At 35.0% G+C, this 23,632-nt stretch overlaps 1 protein-coding gene across 5 annotated transcripts in view; it reads right to left on the bottom strand.

Annotated features, from left to right (window-relative positions):
• Rexo2 (RNA exonuclease 2) overlaps positions 1-23,632 on the bottom strand; it is an 82,601-nt gene that overhangs the window by 23,790 nt on the left and 35,179 nt on the right. For all 5 annotated transcript variants that reach the window (XM_078047047.1, XM_078047049.1, XM_078047051.1 and 2 more), the window contains one exon: positions 23,388-23,434. The gene's annotated coding sequence lies outside the window, so the exon portion shown is untranslated. The remainder of the gene's footprint in view (positions 1-23,387; positions 23,435-23,632) is intronic.

Genomic DNA, 23,632 nt, shown 5'->3' with positions numbered 1-23,632 from the left:
ATAGAAAAAGAGGGAGTACTTCCATATTCATTCTATGAGGCCAAAATCAAACTGATTCCAAAACCAGATAAAGACACTTCAAAGAAAGAAAACTTCAGACCAATATCCCTAATGAACATAGATGCAAAAATCCTCAATAAAATTCTGGCAAATCGGATACAAAAACATATCAAAAAGATCATGCACCATGACCAAGTGGGATTCATCCCTGGGATGCAAGGCTGGTTCAATATACGGAAATCAATAAATGTAATTCACCACATCAATAGACTTAAAGATAAGAACCATATGATCATCTCAATAGATGCTAAAAAAGCATTCGACAAAATACAGCATCCTTTAGGTTCAAAATTCTAGAAAAAATTAGAGATAACAGGAAATTACCTCAACATGGTAAAAGCTATATACACTAAGCCTCAGGCCAGCATCATTCTAAATGGAGAAAAATTGAAGGCATTCCTTTTAAAATCTGGAACAAGACAGGGATGCCCTCTCTCACCACTTCTATTCAACATAGTACCTGAAACACTAGCCAGAGCAATTAGACAGACAAAAGAAATTAAAATCATAAATATAGGAAAAGAAGAATTTAAATTAGCAAGATTTGCCAATGACATGATTCTATACCTGGCAGACCCAAAAAGTTCAACCAAGAAACTTTTAGAACTAGTAAATGAATTCAGCAAAGTGGCAGGATATAAAATCAATACCAATAAATCAAAGACATGCCTGTATATCAGTGACAAATTCTCTGAAATGGAAATGAGGACAACTATTCCATTCACAATATCCTCAAAAAAAATAAAATACCTGGGAATCAACTTAACAAAAAGAGGTGAAATATCTATACAATGAAAACTACAGAACCCTGAAGAAAGAAATAGAAGACCTTAGAAGATGGAAGGATTTACCTTGCTCATGGATTGGTAGAATTAATATTATTAAGATGGCCATATTACCAAAAGCACTTTACAGATTCAATGCAATTCCCATCAAAATCCCAATGACATTCCTTGCAGAAATAGGAAAAGCAATCATGAAATTCATCTGGAAAAATAAGAGACCCAAAATAGCTTAAGTAATTCTAAGCAGGAAGAGTGAAATTGGTGGTATCGTGATTCCAGATTTTAAACTATACTATAGAGCAATAGTAACAAAAACAGCATGGTAGTGGCACCAAAACAGGCTGGAAGACCAATGGTACAGAATAGAGGACACAGAGACAAATCCACAAAAATTACAACTACCTTATATTAGACAAAGGTGCTAAAACCATGCAATGGAGAAAGGATAGCATCTTCAACAAAAGGTGCTGGGAGAACTGAAAATCCATATGCAACAAAATGAAATTGAATCCCTTTCTCAGCATGCACAAAAGTCAAATCAAAATGGATCAAGGAGCTAGGAATCAGACCAGAGACTCTGCGTCTAATAGAAGATAAAGTTGGCCCTAATCTTCATTACGGGGTGGCAGGCCCCAAATTTCTTAATAAGACACCTATAGCACAAGAGTTAAAACCAAGAATCAACAAATAGGACGAATTCAAACTAAAAAGTTTTTTTCTCAGCAAGAGAAATAATATGTGAGGTGAATAGGGAGCCTACATCCTGGGAACAAATTTTTACCTCTCAAACATCAGATAGAGCTCTAATCTCTAGAGTATACAAAGAACTCAAAAAGTTAAACAATAAAAAAGCAAATAACCCAATCAACAAATGGGCCAAGGACTTGAACAAAAACTTCTCAGAAGAGGATATACAATCAATTAACAAATACATGAAAAAATGCTCACGATCTCTAGTAATCAGAGAAATGCAAATTAAAACTACTCAAAGATACCATCTCACTCCAATAAGAATGGCAGCCATTATGAAGTCAAACAACAATAAGTGCTGGCGAGGATCCGGGGAAAAAGGTACACTCATACATTGCTGGTGGGACTGCAAATTGGTGCACCCAATTTGGAAAGCAGTATGGATCCTTGGAAAGCTGGGAATGGAACCACCATTTGACGCAGCTATTTCCCTTCTTGGACTATACCCAAAAGACCAAAAAAGAGCATACTACAGGGACACAGCCACATAAATGTTTATAGCACCACAATTCACAATAGCTAGAATGTGGAACCAACCTATACGCCCTTCAATAGATGAATGGATTTTAAAAATGTGGCATTTATACACAATGGAATATTACTCAGCAGTAAGAAATAACAAGATCATGGCATTTGCAGGCAAATGGATGGCATTAGAGCAAATTATGCTAAATGAAGTTAGCCAATCCCTAAAAAACAAATGCCGAATGTCTTCTCTGATATAAGGGGGGTGACTCAAAATGGGATAGGGAGGAAGAGCATGAGAAGAAGACTACCACTAAATAGGGAAGAGAGGTGGGAAGGAAAAAGAGGGAGAAGGGGAGTTGCACAGATGGAAGGAGAACCTCATTGTTATACAGAATACATATATGATGTTGTGATGAGAAAAAGAAAAAAAAGTGTGTTACAATTAGATTGGATATACACAAATGATGGGAGAGGAGGGGAGGAGTAGGGGGCATAGGAAGGGCAACAAAATAGAATAGACAATATGATTGATGTATGTACATTCCATGTATGTACTATATGTCAAAATACATTCTGTTGTCATGTATGACTAAAAAAAATAAAAATTAATCGTATGGTTAAAAAAATGTCTGGTAATACAAATCATATCTCAATAATAACCCTAAATGTTAATGCTTAAAAGTCACCAATCAAAAGACACAGAATTAAAAAAAGAGAGAGATAAACAATGTGCTCCCTTCAAGAGACTCATCTCATAGGAAAAGACACCCAGAGACTAACAGTGAAATGGTGGGATAAAATATACCATTCACATGGCTACAAAAGCAAGCAGGAGTTTCTATCCTCATATCAAATAAAGTACACTTCAAGCCAAAGTTAATCAAAAATGATAAAGGTGAACATTTCATACTGCTTAATGGAACCATAAATCAATAAGACATAACAGTTATAAATATATATGCCCCCAAACAATGGAGCTCTACGTTCATCAATCAAACTCTTCTCAAGTTCAAGAGTAAAACAGATCACAACACAATAAGTCTGGGTGACTTTAACACTTCTCTTTCACAACTAGATAGATCTACCAAACAAAAGCTGAACAAAGAAACTATAGAATTCAATAATACAATCAATAACTTAGACTTAACTGACATATATAGAGTATATTATCAATCAATGGAGGAATACACTTTCTTCTCAGCAACACATGGATCCTTCTCTAAAACAGACCATATGCTATGCCACAAAGCAAATCTTAGTAAATACAGAAAAGTAGAGATACTACCCTGCATTATATCAGACCACAATAGAAGGAAATTAGAAATTAATAACAAAATAAAAAATAAAATCTCCTCCAACACCTGGACACTAAATAATACACTACTGAATGAACAATGGGTTGCAAAAGATATCAAGGAGGAGATTAAAAAATTCTTAGAATAAATGAGAACACCAATACAACATATCAAACTCTCTAGGACACTATAAAAGCAGTTCTAAGAGGAAAGTCCATTGAATGGAGTTCATTCCTTCAAAGAAGAAAAAGTCAACAAATAAATGACCTATATTACATCTCAAATCCCTAAAAAGAGAAGAACAAATCAACCCCAAAAGCAGTAAGAAACAGGATATAATTAAAATTACAGCTCAAATCAACAAAATTGAGACAAAAGAAACAACTGAAAAAACTGACAAAACAAAAAGTTGGTTCATTGAAAAAGTAAATAAAATTGATAAACCATTAGCCATACTAATGAAGAGAAGGAGACAGAAAACTCAAATTACTAACATTCAGATGAAAAAGGAAATATTACAATGGACACCACAGAAATACAAAAGAAAAACAGAAATCATTTTAAAAATTTGTATTCCAATAAAATAGAAAATATTGAAGACATTGGCAAATTTCTAGAGGCATATGATATGCCTAAATTAAATAAGGATGACATACACATTTTAAACAGGTCAATTTCAAGCAAGGAAACAGAGGATGCCATCAGAAGTCTACCAACAAAGAAAAGCCCAGGACCAGAATGAATACAAAACTGAGTTCTACAAAACCTTTAAAGAAGAACTAACACAAATACTTCTCAAATAATTTCATGAAATAGAAAAAGAGGGAACACTTCCAAACACATTCTATGAGGCCAATATTGCCCTGATTCCAAAACCAGATAAGGACACATCAAAGAAAGAAAACTTCATACCAATATCTCTAATGAATGTAGATACTAAAATTCTCAATAAATTCTAGCACATAGACCACAAAAACATATCAAAAAGAGAGTGCATCACGATCAACCAGGGTTCATCCCAGGAATACAAGGTTGGTTCAATGAATGGAAATCAATAAATGTAAGTCATCAGATCAATAGACTCAAAAGATAAAAATAATATGATCATCTCAATAGATGCTAAGAAAATATTTGATAAAATACAGCACCCCTTCATGTTCAAAATGCTTAAAAAATTAGGGATAACAGGAACATATCTCAGCATTGTAAAGGCTATCTATGCTAAGCCCCAGGCCAACAACATTCTAAATGGAGAAAAATTGAAAGCATTCCCTCTAAAATTTGAAATAAGACAGGGATGCCCTCTGGCACCACTTCTATTCTTCTGGCTTGAAACTCTAGCCAGAGCAATCAGACAAACAAAAGAAATTAAAGGGATATAGATAGGAAAAGAAAAACTTAAATTATCACTATTTGCAAACGATATGATTCTATACCTAGAAGACCCAAAACATTCCACCAGAAATCTCCTTGAACTAATAAATGAATTCAGCAAAGTAGCTGGATATAAAATCAACACCTATAAATCAAAGGCATTTCTGTATATCAGTGCCAAATCCTCAGAAAGGGAAATGAGAAAAACCATCCCATTTACAATAGCCTCAAAAAAAATAAAATACTTGGGAATCAACTTAACAAAAGAGATGAAAGCCTCTACAATGAAAAATACAACACATTAAAGAAATAAATTAAAGAAGACCTTACAAAATGGAAAGATCTATCTTGTTCTTGGATAGGCAGAATCAGTGTTATAAAAATGACCATACTACCAAAAGCACTATACAGATTTAATGCAATCCCAATCAAAATCCCAATGCTATTCCTTATAGAAATAGAAAAGGCAAATAATAAAATTCATCTGGAAATAAAAGAGACCCAGAATAGCCAAAACAATCCTTAGCAAGAAGAACAAAGCTGGTAGCATTATTATTCCAGACTTAAAACTATACTACAGAACAATAGTAACTAAATCAGCATGCTATTAGCACTAAAATAGACCTGTAAACCAATGATACAGAACAGAGGACACAGAGTCAAACCCACATAACTTCAGTTATCTTATATTGGACAAAGGCACTAAAAATGTGCATTGGAGAAGAGATAGCCTCTTCAACAAATGGTGTGGAAAAAACTGGAAATCCACATGTAAAAAAAATGAAATGAAACCTCTTTCTCTCCAAGCACAAAACTCAACTCAAGAGTGAATCAAGGACCTAGGAATTAAACCAGAGACACTGTGTCTATTAGAAGAAAAAGTAGGCCCAAATCTCCATCATGTCAGTTTAGGCCCCATTTTCTTAATAAAATTCCTGTAGCGAAAGAATTAAAACCAAGAATCAATAAATGGGATGAATTAAAACTAAAAAGCGTCTTCTCAGTAAAAGAAACAATCAGTGAGGTGAATAGACAGTCTACAGAATAGGAGCAAATCTTTACCATAAGTACATCAGATAGAGTACTAGCACTCAAAAACTTTTTTTTTTAAAGAGAGAGTGAGAGAGGGGGGAGAGAGAGAGAGAGAGAGAGAGAGAGAGAGAGAGAGAGAGAGAGAGAGAGAGAGAGAGAGAGAATTTTAATATTTATTTTTTAGTTATCGGTGGACACATCATCTTTCTTTGTATGTGGTGCTGAGGATCGAACCTGGGCCCCACGCATGCCAGGCGAGCGCGCTACCACTTGAGCCACATCCCCAGTCCCTCAAAAACCTTAACACACACACAAAAAAAAACAAATAATCCAATCAATAAATGGGTCAAGGAACTGAACAGACACTTCTTGGAAGAAGACATACAATCAATCAACAAACATATAAAAAAATGTTCAACATCTCTAGCAATTAGAGAAATGCAAGTCAAAACTACTCTAATATTTCATTTCACTTCTGTCAGAATGGTAATTATTAAGAATACAAACAACAATAAGTGTTGGTGAGGATGTGGGGGAAAAGGTACACTCATGCATTGCTGGTGGGACTGCAAATTGGTGTAGCCAATCTGGAAAGCAGTATGGAGATTCCTTGGAAAACTGGGAATGGAACCACCATTTGACCCAGCTATCCCACTCCTCGGTTTATACCCAAAGGACTTAAAATCAGCATACTATAGTAACACAGCCACATCAATGTTTATAGCAGCACAATTCACAATAGCTAAACTGTGGAACCAACCTAGATGCCCTTCGGTAGATGAATAGGGATAGGGAAACTTTGGTAAATATATACAATGGAACATTACTCAGCATTAAAATAGAATAAAATTATGAATTTTGCATGTAAATGGATAAAGTTGGAGAATATAATTTCAAGTGAAGCAAGCCAATCCCAAAAAACCAAAGGCTGAATGTTTTCTTTGAATATGAGGATGCAGACACATAATGGCGATTGGGGGTCGGGGAGCATTGGAGAAATGGAGGAACTTTAGATAGGGCAAAGGAAAGGGAAGGAAAAGGAGGGGGCAGAGAGGTAGGAATGATGGTGGAATGAGTTGGACATCCTTACCCTAAGCGTACATGTATAAGACACGAATGGTGTGAAAATACTTTGTGTACAATCAGTCTTGAAAAACTGTACACTATGTGTGTAATACGAAATTAATTGCATTCTGCCATCATGTATAACAAATCAGAACAAAAAATGTACTAAACTATTGTCTATAACTTAAGACTAATGATACTATGACTTATGCCAGCCTTTTATTCAATTTTAATAAATAAAAAGGGGAAAAACAGGACCCTACATGCACACATTAAATCTTAAAGAATATTTCAAAACTTTTTCTTAAATTGTGATACTAAAAGTCTTACTGCTGCTGAACATTCAGCATGGAAATGGCTGAAAAACACCTGACACCGGAAGATACATCTCCAACCACAGAGTTTACAGCCATGCAAGCTTCACAAGCTGCTAGGTAAGAAAAACCTATAAAGAGACTTCTGTAGATCCATTCCCCAAGTCCACCTCTTAATGTATCTTATAATGTGGGCTGGAAAATCCATCCATGTACTGGTTATAGTGGTCAGCTACCTATATGTTGACCTCATTATAAACAGGCTGGCTGGCTAAGGGTATCTTTCAAGGGAAAGATAGCATATGTGGAACCTAAACTGGCTAATCTTGCTGGTCCTTAGAAATTAAAACTATACTTATATATCTGAACAGTTGTCAAAATAGAAAGATTATTGAGATGAAATTTTCCCATACAGGCCAGTTATTTACATAGAGTATCTGCCAATATATTATTGCCCTAATCATTCTACAATAAAATTTGGCACCTTTCCTAAATGGATGGATTGTGCAAATGACTTGTGCAACATAAAGTGTAGAAATAGTGGTTATATTTTAAACTGGTCTCCTAGAATTGCAAAGACAATTATGCAAGGATGTCATGATCCCTGGAGGTTTATTGGTAATACCCTAACCCTCAGCGAGGTGGCATCCAGAAGGATGATTGGCACTTAATTGCTGCCCCAGAATTTTTGCATTACTGACAGACCTATGCCTGATTTCATAGGCAGGAATTGTAAGCAATATTCCTGCTATGGCCTGAGGGTCTATGTTCAATCTCCTTATTCTCTAATTATTGTAAATGTGAGAATTAAGAGAAAGGATGATAAATATCCTGTAGCCTGTAAAAGATACAATTTAACTAACTACATCATTAGTTACAATAGATGAAGGGACTTTGATCCTTCATCAACCTTCTTTTGTCTTATTGCCAGCTAACAATTCAGAACCATGGTATGCTATAGTTGGTGTTCAGGCTTTGCAACAGGTGTGTGCCCAGTTAACCAGAACAAAGCCAGCACTTGGTATTGATCCTTAGAGGGCTACTCTACTTTTATTCATTGTTTCTAGATTACAGCCTCTGCGGCTATGTCTCAAAACTTACAACATATTAATTTTCTTAATAATTTGGCACAAAATTCTTCCAAAGCCCTCCATTATCAGATAAATATTGATGAAAGGATTGAAACTGAGATAAATATTCTAGAAACCACTGTAATAAATATTACAAATGAGCTTTATGCTCTTAAGTTTAATAAAAGGCTTGAATGCCATGATAATTATAAATATGTCTGTATTACTTGGCCAAATACAATCTTCCCAATGAGATTGAGAAAAGATTAAAAATCTCCTAATGGGTATTTGGCAGAGTAATAATAATAACCTGGATCTTCTGGAGTTATGTCAACATATCCAGGGTATTCAAAAATGTAAAATCGATCTTTTGGATCCTAACCTTTCTAGTTGATCAAATACTTCAAGAATTAAATGGCTTTAGTCCTAAAAACATGCTGAAACATTCTACAGGGTATATTATTGAAATGATATATTTTCTACTAATTCTTTTTATATCATAATAGTAGATCATGATATCATTGGACCAAGGATCCAATGACTGGAAGTTATAACCCCTCAATTGCATTTATAAATTAAAAATGGGAATATGTCAGGGGCTTCCCTGCCCACAAGCTAAGCACACTCTCTCAGCCTTGAGTAATGAGGGTATTGAACTAACATCACATGCTGTGCTACCTTTGCTCAGCAAGAAAGTGCCTCAGGTCTGGACTTGGGCATCACCCAATGGGATTGGGCTACTCCCTATTATAACACTACTCCTTGCCTTACTTGGGTGGAATATTCTATCAAATGTCTTTTCCCTAAAAAATAGATGAGTTTCAGGGGTGCTCTTGATGTTGCTTTTTCCAGCACTGCCCAGTGTGAAGCTGACTCTTGGGGTGGCAGAGTAGTCCTACCCTCGAAACTCATGTTTGTGTGTTTCGTGGTTTCTTCGCCATTTTCTTACTTTATTGTTGCAGTCAGCTCCTTTGAAGCCTGCTCATCTCATCAGCCTAGCCAGATGGCAACACCCTTCATTCATTACCTTCTAGCTTTATGGATTTATTGTTTTAACTGAAAATGAAGACAAGATATGAAGCCTGAAATACAGAAGTTTGAACTTTCAAAGGGCTACAATCAAAGAAAGTATAGGCTGGAAAAAATTATATATCCACTAATAAATAAAGATGACAAAAATGCTTATCTGTTTGGTCAAGACTGAAAAAAAAGAGGGGAAGAATCTTCCCTTAAGAATTAGTGAGCCTTGGTAAAGATCTGAAATTCTAATTTATACTGCCTGTCTGTCTAATTTGGGAAAAACCAACCAAATAACTAAATAAGTAAACAATTAAGCAAGGAAGCAGGATATATTCCCTCACGCAAAACAAAAGAAATAAATTCTTTCTCAATAGACATACTAATATCAAAAAACATAGAATACCCATATGTAGTGCTTCATCAATCAGAAGATAACAACTGAGGATTACACAACAAGAAAATCATCTAACATAAACAAGAATAGAAAGACATAATAGAATTAGACCTAAAAGAAAAGCAGATGAGAATTATCATTGATGACTCTATCATTTAAAATTATAAAACAGAATCAAACACCTGAGGAGGAAAGAAGTTAAACCTAAAGACTACTAGAGCTACTAAACAAATTCAGTAAAATAGGTTATAAAATCAACATATGAAAATCAGTAGCTTTCATATACACTAATAATATCCTGAGAAAGAAATTGGGAAAACAATCCCATCCACAATAGCCTAAAAAAAGAACCAAAAAAACTATCTAGGAATAAACCTAGCCAAGGACCTTTAGAATGGAAACTATAGAACACTAAAAATGGAAATGAACAAGACACAAGAAAATGGAAAGACCTCCCATGTTCATGAATAGGCAGAATTAATATTGTTAAAATAGCTGTATTACCCCAGTAATCTATAGATTCAATGCAATCCTCACCAAAATAACCAATGATATTCTTCACAGAATTAGAATAAAGTCCTAAAATTCATTTGGAAGAAAAAAAGGTGCAGAAGAGTCACAGTAGTTCTATACCAAGAAATCAATACTGGAAGTATCATAATATCTGATTTCAAACTATACCACAGAGTAACAAAAACTCCATGGTACTGGCATAAAAAACAGAAACAGACAATGGAAGAGAACAGAAGCCACAGAGAAAAACCCACACAGATATAGTCGTCTGATCTCTGACAAAGCTGCCAAAAATGTACACTGCAGAAAAGACAGCCTTTTTAACAAATGGTGCTGGGTAAACTGGTTATCCATGTGTAGACGAATGAGAGTAGATACTCACCTCTCATCTTGCACAAAAATCAACTCAAAATGAATCAAAGACCAAAAAATTCTACCAGAAACTATGCAACTGGCCAATGCTCCAACATACAGATATAGGCAACAACCTTCTCAATAGGACCCCTAAAACTCTAAAAATAATACCAAGAATTAATAAATGGGATGGCATCAAATTAAAAAGCTTCTGCATAGTAAAGAAACAATTAAGAATATGAAGAAAAAACCTACAGAATGGGAGAAAATCTTTATTAGCTACTCTTCTGACAGAGGATTAATATCAAGAGTAAAGAACCCATAAAACTCAACACCAAAAAAAGAACCAACTAATAAATAGGCAAATAACTAGACATTTCTCAAAAGAAGAAATACAAATGGTCAACAAACATGAAAAAATGTTCACCATCTTTAGCAGTTAGGGAAATACAAATCAAAATTATACTGAAATTCATATCACTCTAGTTAGAATGGCATCAAGAATACAAATAATAATGTTATGGAGGATCTAGAAATAAAGGTATACTTTTACAATATTGGTGGGATTGTAAATTAGTATAATCACTATGGAAATAAGTATTGAGGTTCCTCAAAAGACTAGACACAGAACCACCATATGACCCAGCTATACCACTCCTAAGTATTTAACCTAAAGAATTAAAGTCAGCATACTATAGTGGTACAGGCATATTCATGTATTTTATAGCAGCACAATTCACAACAGCCAAACTATGGAACCAGCCTCAGTGTCCATCCATGGATAAACAAAATATGATATACATTCACAATGAAGTTTTTTACTCAGCCATTAAAAAAAATGTACGTCATTTGCAAGATAAATCTTGAGAACATTATATTAAGCAAAATAAGCAATAATCAGAAAGTCAGGAGTACTATTTTTTCTCTCACACATGGAAGCTATACAGGAAAAAAGGGACAAGCATAGGGAGACCACTAGAATACAGAAAAGGGACCAGGGAGGTGGAAGAAGAGAGGGAAAATATTGAGCAATGATACTGACCAAATCATATTGTTATATCACATGCATGCATGAATATGTAACAATAAATCCCACCATTATGCACAATTATAATGCACCAATTAAAAATATGAAAAAAATTAAAAATTAAATCTCCCTAGGTATACTGCTAAGTTTAAAACTACTACTTTAAACAACAGACATTTCTATTTAGGTGAATAACTATTAAATCTCAGTACTGATATGACCCTAAAACAATGGTTTTCTAAGTTGCAAGTCAGAGTTGTTTTGAAAGAAGTCAGTATACTACTAAATAAATTTAAGTCAAAGTGAAGATCAAAACTGCAATTATGGTAACAATAGAAAAATCCAGAAATAGACACATAAAACACACTCAAATGATTTTCAACAAACGCACCAACATAATTCAATAGAAAATGTACTATCTTTTCTATGAATGGTATTGAAACAACTATATATATAAATAGGAAAGATAACCCTGACTTGTACTTCATACCAAATACAAAAATTAATCTGGGGGCTGAGGACACAGCTCAGTGGTAGAGCACTTGCCTAGTACATGTGAAGCTCTGGTTTGACCACTAGCACCACAAAGAAAAAAATTAATTTTAGATGACTGATAGGATTAAACAAAAAGTTAAAACCCTAAAGCTACTAGAAGAAAACACAGAATATATTTGCAATATTCATACAGGTAAAACTTTCTTAAATAAAATAGTAAAAGTAATAACCATAAAAGAAAAAAATAGTAGAAATGGGTTTCATTAAAACTAAAATCTTCTGTTCTTCAAAAGATACTATAAAAAAAAGAAGAAAAAGAAGGAGAAGCAAAATAGCAGAATAGAGGCACCCGGCACTATTCTACACCTGCACAGGATAGATCAAAAGCAACAAGTAACTGTATAAGGAGGTGATCAGTTGTAGGTAAGCACTGGAAACCAATACCAGAGAAAGTGAAAACTAGTGAAATCCAGAGATTAAGCAGAATAACAAAGCAAGAGGAGTGAAATACCCCAGCACTTGGTACCCAACAACTGGCTGGAAAAAAGGACTTTCCCTTCAGGGAGGGTAAAGGTAAAAGAGAAAGAGCCACAGCCTGGTGCAGAAGGCTTCACCCTGTTACCAAACAACTTAAATAAATACATGACCTGGTGTCTACATAACAAACTAGCTTTAGAGAGGAAATTCACTACATTTTTCAGGAAACTCTTAACAATGCTGTAACTAGGAGCTTTAACATTTGCCACACTGCACCTAGAAAATAACCTCTGAAGAAAATATACTGGATTATACCTCAGGTGTAGCCAGCATTCCACCTCAACTCATTTGATAAGAACTGAGAGGAATTTCAACAAGCTTCAGCCACAACTCACTACACCTCCATACCTGACAAACCCCCAACTTTAGAAGACACAGAGAAATCAGATTGACATAGTCCAAGATGTTCCACCCTCACCCGCATTTCCAAGAAGCTAAGAGGAATTTTGACTTGTTTTGACTGTTTATTCTCTTATTTTATTTTTAATTTCAACTTTACCTTCTTCTCATTCCCCCCGCTTTATTTCTACTTTTATTGGGGCTTTTTCCCCCTTTTGTGCTCTTTATTTAATTTTTACTTTTTTCCAGTACTGGGGATTGAGCCCAAGGCCTCATGCACATTAAGCAGGTACTTTGTCTCTGAGATAAGCCCAGCTCCTACCACAAACCAGTCCTGCTTAAACTCTGGCCGATACTTCCACTTAAATGAAAGAAGGGACACAAGCTCCCAGATATTAATCCATATCCAGAAGGCACAGCTAAGCGGAGGCTGAAGTCCTCCTCCTGGGCAGTACCTGCATAGAGAAAATACACAATCAGAAAATACATTGCATCTACCCAAGTCATCTACATTGATCACAGTTGCACCTGGTCAGATTGTGTAGGGCTCATAAAATTGAAAGTGAGTCTTCCACAATGAGAATTGTGATTCTACTCCCTACCCCTCCCCACGAGGTATCTAGATTTGTACCAGTCTACAATCAGTGGACAAAAGTTTCCAGCCCCTCAGCACAATGAGAGCAACCAGCATCAGAATTGTTTTCAAGTAAAAGAGCTACTATGAACAGAATCCATGGATAACCCCAACTCTTTATAGGGGCTTCCAATCCCACAGGAGGAGTAATTTTAAAAGGTGTATCCTCCACATTTTGCTATCTACACCACATCTGCCTGAAGTACCAGAATGTCCCCACTCAAACAGGACTTGCAAAAACAGTGGGCTTCTCCAACACTGATGCGATACACTCTGCATACAAACTCATGAATCACAATCAAAGAAGCTACAAAGAGATTGTACTATGTCATCCAGCTGTAAATAAACTCAGCATCACACAATAAACCAATACATTGCCAAAACATTGTCAGAAGAAAGCCAAGAAGGCCATCACATAAAGTGGAAAAGATATCCATCCCCAAAGATGTGCAAATGGCAACACAAGAAATGTGAAAAAACAAGTGCCACCTCCTTGGCCACTTAGATGAGGTATATTTTCTGACTGTTTATAACTCCATAGTAAGAAGTTCCAAAAATACTAAAGTGGAGGAAATACCAGACAAATAAATCAAAGAAATGATTTTTAAACAGTTGAATGAATTAAGGAAGGCAATTAAGGATATGAATGAGTACTTCAATAAAGCAAGAGAGATTTTTAAACAGAATCAAGTAGAAAACTTGGAAATGAAAAGTTCAATAAGAGATTAAAAAACTGAAAGCTTTAACAACAAAACAGGTAAAGCAGAAGACACAATATGAGAGCTTGAAGATAAGTCTGTTGAAATATTACATTCAGACAGCAATAAAAAAAATGAAGAGAACATACAAGATCTGTAGGACAGCATTCAAACATAAAATGTATACATAATCAGCACACTAAAGGGAGAAGAGCTACACACTGAAGGCATAGAAAACCCTTCAGTGAAATAACAGCATAAAATTTCCCAAATCCTGGGAAAGACATAGACATTCATGTACAGGAGGCATTTAGAACCCTAAATAGACATGACCAGAAAATAACCTCTTCACAACATATTACAGTTAAATTTTCAAAAGTAAAGGTCAAAAGAACATAAAAAGAGAAAAGAGAAGCATCACACCATATTTAAAGGCAAAGCCATCAAACTAACAGCATATTACTGAGCAGAAAACATAAAGGCCAGAAGGGCGAGAAATTATATATTTCAAGTCCTGAAAGAAAATAATGACCAACCAAGGTTACTATACAACCAATAAAAAAAAAAAGAAGAAAATCAGATTTAGAAAAAAAAATTAAAAAGGGGATTAGGGGTATAGTTTGGTGGTCAAGTACTTGCCTAGCATAAAACCTGATAGCTATTTCAGTTTCTCTTTCTTTTTTTTTTATCTTAATCACAAACTTCAATGGACATTAATTTATAAATCTCTCTCACCTCTCTCCTGTTGGCTTTATCTTCATTTCTATTCTCCTAGATTAGGGTTTCATCCTTAATTGTTTGGATTACTACTTTATTCATCCCTATGGCTATAGTTTCTTCAGTTATTTTTTTCTGTGAATAAATATTTACATTGATTGTTCAAAAAAAAAAGAAGAAGAAATGAAAACCTTCTAAGATAATCATAAATGAAGTGACTTTATGAACACTGGACCAGTATTACAGAAGACGTTTAAGGAAAGCCTATACTCAGAAAAGGTAGAAAGATAAACACATCATGAGAGCAAAAAATCACACAAGAAAAGTACACACGCAAAGGAGAAATAGGAAAAAATCAAACATAACCAGTACAGTAAAACATCAAACATACAAAAGAAATAAGGGAGAAAGGAAAAAACACAGAATATTCAAAAGAACCAAGAGAAAATCTGGCAAGAAGAAGTACATACCTTTTATCTGATTATGGTGAACACTTATAATCCCAGCAACTCAGGAGACTAAGGTAGGAAGATTACAAATTTGAGGCCAGTCTCAGCAACTTAGCAAGACCCTGTCTCAAAATAAAAAATAAAAAGGACTGGAGATATTGCTTAGTAGTGGAGTGCCCTGGGTTCACACTCTCATACCCACCTCCCAAAAAAAGAGAGAAAAAGAAATTACATACATAGCTTTCCATAATAATACTAAATGCAAATTATCTTGATTTTTCCAATTAAAAGACAAAGAATATATGAGTAAATTAAAAAACAAGACCAAACAATATTCTGAATACAAGAAACTCACATCAAGAAGTACAGTGGCTCATGCCTATTATCCCAAGAATGTGGAAGGCAAAGGCAGAAGAATCACAAGTTTGAGGCTATTCTTAGCAACTCAACAAGACCCTCAGCAACTTAGCAAGACCCTGTGTTAAAATAAAAAATAAAATGGAGAGAACTGGGTATATAGTTCAGTTAGTAGAATGATTGCTTCACATGCACAAGGCCATGGGTTCAATCCCCAGCACCACAAATAAATAAATAAATAAATGAAATAGGTAATATCCCTATGGTAGAGCAGTAAAGTGCCCAGGTTCAATCCCCAGTACAAAAGAAAGAGAGAGAGAGAGAGGAGGGGGGGAGGGGGAGAGGGGGAGGGAGGGAGGGAGGGAGGGAGGGAGGGAGGGGAGAGAAAGGAAAAAGAAAAAGGAAAAGAAGTGAAAGCATGGAAAAAAAAATAGTCCAAGCAAATGGAATCCAAAAGTAAGCAAGAGTACTTATACTGACATCTGAAAAAACAGATTTTAAGATGAAATAAGATGGAATACACAAAGAAGATCACTGAATATTTATCAAGGGCACAATATGTCAAGAAAATAAAATTATAATAAATATTTATACACAAAAAATTGTATATCCAATCTTATAAAACAAAAACTACTCAGCTTATAAAGAAAGCAATATACCCCAATACAAAAATAGTGGACTTCAATACCCTCCTCTCACCATTTGATCATCCTGACCAAAAAAAAAAAAAAAACTGTGAAGAAACAATAGAGTTAAATTACATCATAGATTAAATTGACTTAATAGATATCTACAGAATATTCTATCCAACAATTTCAGAATAGATTCTTTCCATCAGTAAACATAACTTTCTCTAAAACATATATTAGGCCACAAAGCAAGTCTTAACAAATTTTTTAAAACTCAAATAATTTCTTGCATCTTTTCTGATTTAACAATGAAGTCAAATTAGAAATCAACAAAAAAAAACTGCAGAAGTTATACAAACACATGGAGATTGACTAGCACAATATGGAACAAATAGTGGGTCACTGAAGAAGGCAGAGGGGAAATTTTTAAATTCCTAGAATCAAACAAAATGTGCCAAAATCTGTGGGACACGGCAAAAGCAATACTAAGAGGGAAGTTTATAGCAATGAGTGTCTACATTTAAAAAAAAAAATAGATCTCAAGTAAATGATGATGCACCTCAAGGTCTCGTAAAAACAAAAGCAAACCAAACCCAAAACCAGTAGAGGGAATGAAATAATGAAGATGAGAGATGAAATTAATGAAATAGAGACCAGAACAACAATACAAAGGAACATGAAACAAAAAGTTGTGTTTCTGAAAAGTTTTAAAAAAAAAAAAAGAAAAGAAAAAAGAAAAAAGACTGCAGATACCACTGAAATCCAGAGGACCATTAGAGACTATTTTGAAAACTTACATTCCAATGAATTAGAAAACCTAGAAGAAATGGACAAACTTGTAGTCTCGATCTTTTTTAAACCAAAAGGAAATTAAAATTCTGAACAAATCAAAAATAAGCAATGAAATGAAGCAGGAATTTAAAAAGAAAAAAAAACTCTTAACAAAGAAAAGGTTCAGACTAGCCAAATTCACTGTTCAATTTTGCTAAACCTTTAAAGAAGAACTAACATCAATGTTTCTCAAACCATTCACGAAGAAAGAGAAGAAACAGTCAAGAAGAAAGGCAGACAAGCAAATAAGGCCCCCTACCCCCTCCCTATTAAGTAACAAGCCAGTATCATTCTGATACAAAAAACACAAAGATGTGATAACAAAAAACTATAGACCAATCTCCTTGATGATGAAAGATGGAAAAATCCTCAGCAAAATACCTACAAATTGAATTCAACAGCACATTAAAAAGATCACACGGATCTATGGGGACTACAGAAAAGAAGCACAATATAGCATGGGACTAATAAAAGGAGAAGTACAGCTTGGACCACAGCATGGGCAGCAGCCAGGGCTACCAGTCAAGGGGAAGTCCAGGCAGACAAAGAAGATGCCCAGGCCGGCACAAAAGAAAGAAAAACTGTCTTGGAGAAACCTGTGTATTAGAGAGGAAAGCTGATTTTAATGGACACAGCATTGGTGAGGTAGCGGCTTAGTGTAAGCAAATCCACAATTAGCTCCCCCACATCAGGAAATACTCTGAATGCAGAAAAAACAACAGGGCAGAAAAAAAGGATGCAGCACTCTCAGTGCTATGTGTAAAAGGCAAAAGACTGACCACAGCTATAGCTGGGCTCTGCTAGTGCATCATGTGAGGGAAGCACCCACCATAGTAACCACATTCTATGGGGACCCCTCCATAGGTACCAGCACTACCACCCTGATCTATCCATGGGGAAAAGGCCCCCACCACATGCTCTCATGCCTGGTGGGTAAAGCCACCCCCACCACCTCAGCAGTCCAGATCAATGTCAAACAGGCAAAAAATACTTCTGGCACTACTGCCACCAGTACATTGAGATTCTATCTCACCCCAATTAGAACAGGTATTATTTTAAAAAACAAAAACAGGGCTGGGGTTGTGGCTCAGTGGTAGAGCACTTGCCTAGCACATGTGAAGCACTGAGTTCAATTCTCAGTACCACATAAAAAAGAATAAATATAATAAAGGCATTGTGTCCATCTAATACTAAAAATATTAGAAAAAAAATGATGAATGTGGTAAGGTTGAGGAGAAAAAGGTACACTCATACAGTACTGGTAGGAACATAAATAGTACAGCCCCAGAACTAAAAATAAAACTACCCTATATATGATGCAGTTATAACACACACTGGTATATATCCAAAGGAAATGAAGTCAACATAAAAAGAGATACCTGCATATCCATATTTATCATGGCACTATTTCAAAAGAACCAAGATATGGAATCAGCCTAGATGCCCATCAACAGATGAATTAAAAAAAGAAAATATAATAGTATTACTCAGTCATAAAGAAAAATAAAATCCTGTCATTTGTACAGAAAGAGATGAAATTGGAAATCATCAGGTTGAACTAAATAAGCCAAACACAAAAAGAAAAGTATCATTTTTTCCCCTTATATGTGGAAACTGTAAAGAAAAAAAAAAAGAAAGACTTCAAAGTAGAAAAAGGATTATTATTAGGGGCTGGGAAGGGAATCAGGGGGAGAGAGAGGAAGGAGTGGGTAAGAAAGGATAGGTAGAAGGGAAGATGGACAATAAATGACTGGGTAAAGAAAATGTGGTACAAGTACACAATGGAGTTTTATTCAACCAAAAGGAAAACTGAAACTGTCATTTTTAGGAAAATGAATGGACCTAGACAGTATTATTGGCAGAAGTTCAACCATCTTCCTTTCCCCCACCCCATTTTAGAACTACTGTTCTAATTAAGAAATAACTGCCTGCTTCTGTTCTTAAGAAATAGAAACCTGTCCCTACCCTTAAAGAAATAGAAATTTGCTACAAACCTGTCCATTTCTGCCCTTAGTTAATAGGAACCTGCTTTTATGAGATTAGGCAGCTTTTGCTATACCAACTGCAAAGACTCACCTCAACTCTATAATAGAGTCCCCCTCCCCTCATCCATGACCCTGCTACAAAAGGAAACTCTTAGAGGGAGTTGCTGCTATTCTCTCTGTGCAGAGGCAGCCTGTCAGGTTTTCTGACAATAAATCTGCTTTTGCTTGGCCTTGGTGTGTCCGAGTGGTCAGCCCTGTGTCCAATTTCCTTTCAAGTATCATATAAGTCAGACTCAGAAAGACAAATATCAAATGTTTTTTCTCATGTGGAATCTAGAAGGAAAAATAGAAAAAGAAAAATGACATCATGATAGCATTAGGAAGACCATCAAGGTAGAAGAAGTTAATCAGAAGGAGAGAAGAGGGAAGGAGGTAGTAATTGGGGAGTAGATAAAACAAATTATAATATGAAACCCACTAGTCTATAGAATTATTCTGTACCAATAAAAATATTTCAGATGCATAAAAAGAAGGTCAAAAAACTTTTTAAAAAGTCTCAAAAAATTGGGAAAATTCAGAAATGGAAAATATGCAGCAAGTTAAACTTTAAGCTATAATCTATGAGAAAAGTCACCAGCTATCTCAGAACAGACTTCTGCAGTGCAAAGTGAAAGCTGTTCTCCTTTAATCAAACTGTAGTTTTCTTTTAAAGCAATCAGTATTCCTGAAATCTTATAATGCCTATAAAGCTACCACAATTTCTTCCATATAATTGATTCTGGATGGCACTTTTATATTGCAAAGTGTTGATAATAATCCAACTAATTCCCTTCTCCTTCACTTGGAATACGGCATAAACTGACTGCAAAAAAGATTGTCAAAGAATGATATAAAAAAATGAAGCAACAATAGAAGTTGACAAGTATTTCAAAGAACAAGCTGAACAGATTTCAATACTACAGGCTAAGTTAGTTGAAAGATTAAGGATGAAAAGAAAACATTTTCTACTCATGTTCAAATATAAAATGCTAGCAGGATATACAAGTCAAAACCAATAATTTCAGTTGGATAAAATCATTTTTTTTCTTTCATATTAAGAAGATTAAGTACAGACACTCTTAGTTGCATGTTTTCAACAGAAAGTTGTTCAATTTTAGCCTTAACTGGTATATGAAGTTTTGTCCTGCACGAATAAATGTGTAACATGATTAAAGCATGATATATGAATGTATGGAAATGCCACAGTGAGACCCATTAATTTTTATAATTAATATTTATGAGAGTTATAACAATAAAATCTAAAATTTTCATCTCTAACTCACAGAAACATAAAAGACTTGAAAGCCAGGTTAGTTGAAAGCAAGATCAAAACAACCAAATCTGGCTAAACTGATGTGTATCAATAGGAAGAAAAACAGAATACTCAGAGGGAGAGTAGTAATTCTTTCATGCACTGGTGAAAGGAGAACAGAGAGAAGAGGGATAGGAAGAGGGAAGGACAGATACCATCAAGGAAAGTCCTCAATTCTGCACCCACACCCCAACTTTAAGGAAAAATACCTAGATGGGCCAAGGTGATGCCAAAAAACAGACTTGAATTTCACTTTCCATTTGAAACTTTGATAAAAAGAATGGCTTTCAGGGGACACTATCCCATCACTAAGTGGAAACAGATGCACAGATGAACAATACAAAGGAATGAGGGAAGGAAGAGAAATGCTGATGGGTCCCATCAGGTCATCTCCAGCAGTAAGAGCAAGTGAGAGCTCAATCATGAGACAAACTTGATGGAGAACTTTCCCAAAAACCTCTTACACTTCCTCTGACTGAAAAACAAGCAATAAGCTACACCAGTCACAAGACATCAATAGTAGATGGAGAGAGAATATCAGCTGACAAAGATGAGGCAACGTGAGTTATATGCATCAACCAGAGCATAATAGAACCAGCAGAAAAAGATACCTGCTGGGATAGAAATCTTTCCTGCTACCATTAAGTCATGTAAGCTTCTCTCTGTGTCCAGATACAAATCAGAGAAAGAGAATAAAGAGAAGATAGCAGGGAAAGGAATTCTCCAAGGAACCCTCCAAGACTGTCCATTTACCAATGAAAGAAATGGGGAAATCACCTGAAAGATCTTTTAAACAGAAAAAGGTATTAATTAACCTATGATAGTAAATTTTACTTTGTCCCCATCAACAGCAGGAATAATATCAAACCAGTAACAGAAAAGTTAGAAAGCTACTTTGTTTTACATGTCTGAGTTTTAGTTTAGCAGTTATAACCCTCTCATGTGTTTAATAGTTGAGGGGTGCTAGGCTCTGTGCTAAATGCCTTACCTCATATCACATTCCATCATGACACAGGTATTGTCAATATTTTGGACAACTGAAGAGAAACTATGGTTTAGAAAAATAAATTTGACCAAGATCAGAGAGGAAAAAAAGTGAAAAGAGCTAAGCTCTAACTCCAGTGCCAGACCCCTCTCTCTTTAATCACTATGTAATACTACCTATGTACTATTATTATTATCATCATCACTTTCAGATGTTTAAAGAGTTTAAATAATTAACCCAACCAGAAAGTAGCAGAGCTAGGATTTGAACCAAGGTAGTCTGACTGAAGATAGACCAGTTGCTATTTCTTGAATAATTTAGGGGGTTTTTTAGTTTGGTTTGGTTTTTGTTTGTTTTTCAATGCTAGGGATTGAACTCTGGGCCTCAGACTTGCTAGGAAAGCTCTCTATCACTGAGATAGATCTGTACTCTTAAAGATTTTTAACAAATCTTTTTTATCCAAATTTTAAAATATTACAGTTGCTTTATAACTGGAAAACATAAGTACTACACAAAGTAGATTAGGCAAGTGATAAAGAATAAAAAGCTAACATAATGAATATAAGGCATGTCTGGCAAAGTTTTATGAGTACAAACTGTGAAAGAAAAACTGAGGAAAGAGTAGAATTAGTAGTAATAGAGGGACACAGGAAATGGTGAGAGGAACCCAATTGTGATAATCCAGTAATGAGAAATGACAACTAACAATTAGCCTACTAAATTGGAATACAGTCCAAGCAAGCATCCTAAAAAAAAACTCTCTGGATTGTATATGTTTATATCTATCAAGACAACCACATCTCCTACTAGAATTTAAGCTTCTTATAGAAGTCACAATTGATCATCCTTTGTTGTTTGTTGTTGTTGTTTGGTTTGGTTTTTGGTGGTCATCATGAGTGTAAAGAGGCAGGGCTTTAGGCCCATAAAGAATATTTAATAACAGTCTTCCACAGTAATGAATTAAATACTTTGAAGAAGTGATGAACAACGAAAATCATACTACACTCGGTTTCAAAATACAGGTGAAGGGCATGAGAATCAGAGACTGGAAAATCTGATACCAGTTGGTGTATGTTATGAGAATAAGGTAGATGTGCAAGACCTCACCAGTTGTAGCTGTATTCATTAATTAAGGCAGCTCATACCTGCCTTCAAAACAGGGATGGAGTCAGAGAAGTTATAATTCGTAATGGGTTTCATTAAAAAAAAAAAAAAACTACCTACAAACAATGAACAGAATATGCAGGGATGGAGAATGAAGATTTGCAAGTTGTCCAAAATGTAACCAAAACTAATAATAAATGTGTTCTAAATCTCAAATAAAAAGACATGTTGCATGATGCTTCATTTAGAGATTTCCTAGGAAACATTTTTCCTAAAGCCAATGCTTGAGTATGCAGGAACAGCTAGATAGGTCAGGAACTACATTGTGGATATAAAAGGGGCAGTTCTCAACTCAATCTCAATGGTGGGAGATGACACGCACACTAGTGTTTGACTTTAGGATTTACACTAGACTGCAGGCTACTTAAGAAAAGGAGATTTTATTTTTCCACTCATTGTATCCCTCAGTCTTCATGGAACTTTTCTATGCTGCATAGATTTACTATTTTAAATATGCTTTGACCTTAATTTTTAAAATTCAAATTCAGTTTATGGTTTTCCTTATATGTGATCTACTGTAATGTTGCTTTTATTCATCTTCTGTTTTTTTTTTTAATTCACTTCCCCTGTCACCAAAAAGATAGTTAAAATATCACTCCTTTTAACAAGATATATCCTTGCAGTTTTCATTACTAGGTTAGTGTTCTGTCCTTTTTAGGCAACAATGTTCTAATTATTACATTTTAAAATCTTACCAAACTCTGGGATGCATTTATTCTCCATGCCAGGCTTACTTTGAAACCTGTTAAGCAATAAGACAGAAATTTCAGAACACCAAGAAACAGAGTTCCCTTGTCAGGCAACACTCAGCATTCTCAAATATAACATCACAGTTTGTTGTTGTTGTTGTTTTTAATATATATTTTCAATTGTTGATAGACCTTTATTTTATTTATTTTTATATGGTGCTGAGAATCGAACCCAGTGCCTCACACATGCC

The sequence above is a fragment of the Ictidomys tridecemlineatus genome, chromosome 4, assembly GCF_052094955.1.
Source record: "Ictidomys tridecemlineatus isolate mIctTri1 chromosome 4, mIctTri1.hap1, whole genome shotgun sequence".
In the NCBI taxonomy this organism is placed as follows: domain Eukaryota; kingdom Metazoa; phylum Chordata; class Mammalia; order Rodentia; family Sciuridae; genus Ictidomys; species Ictidomys tridecemlineatus.
This window is presented reverse-complemented; position numbering and strand designations above follow the sequence as displayed.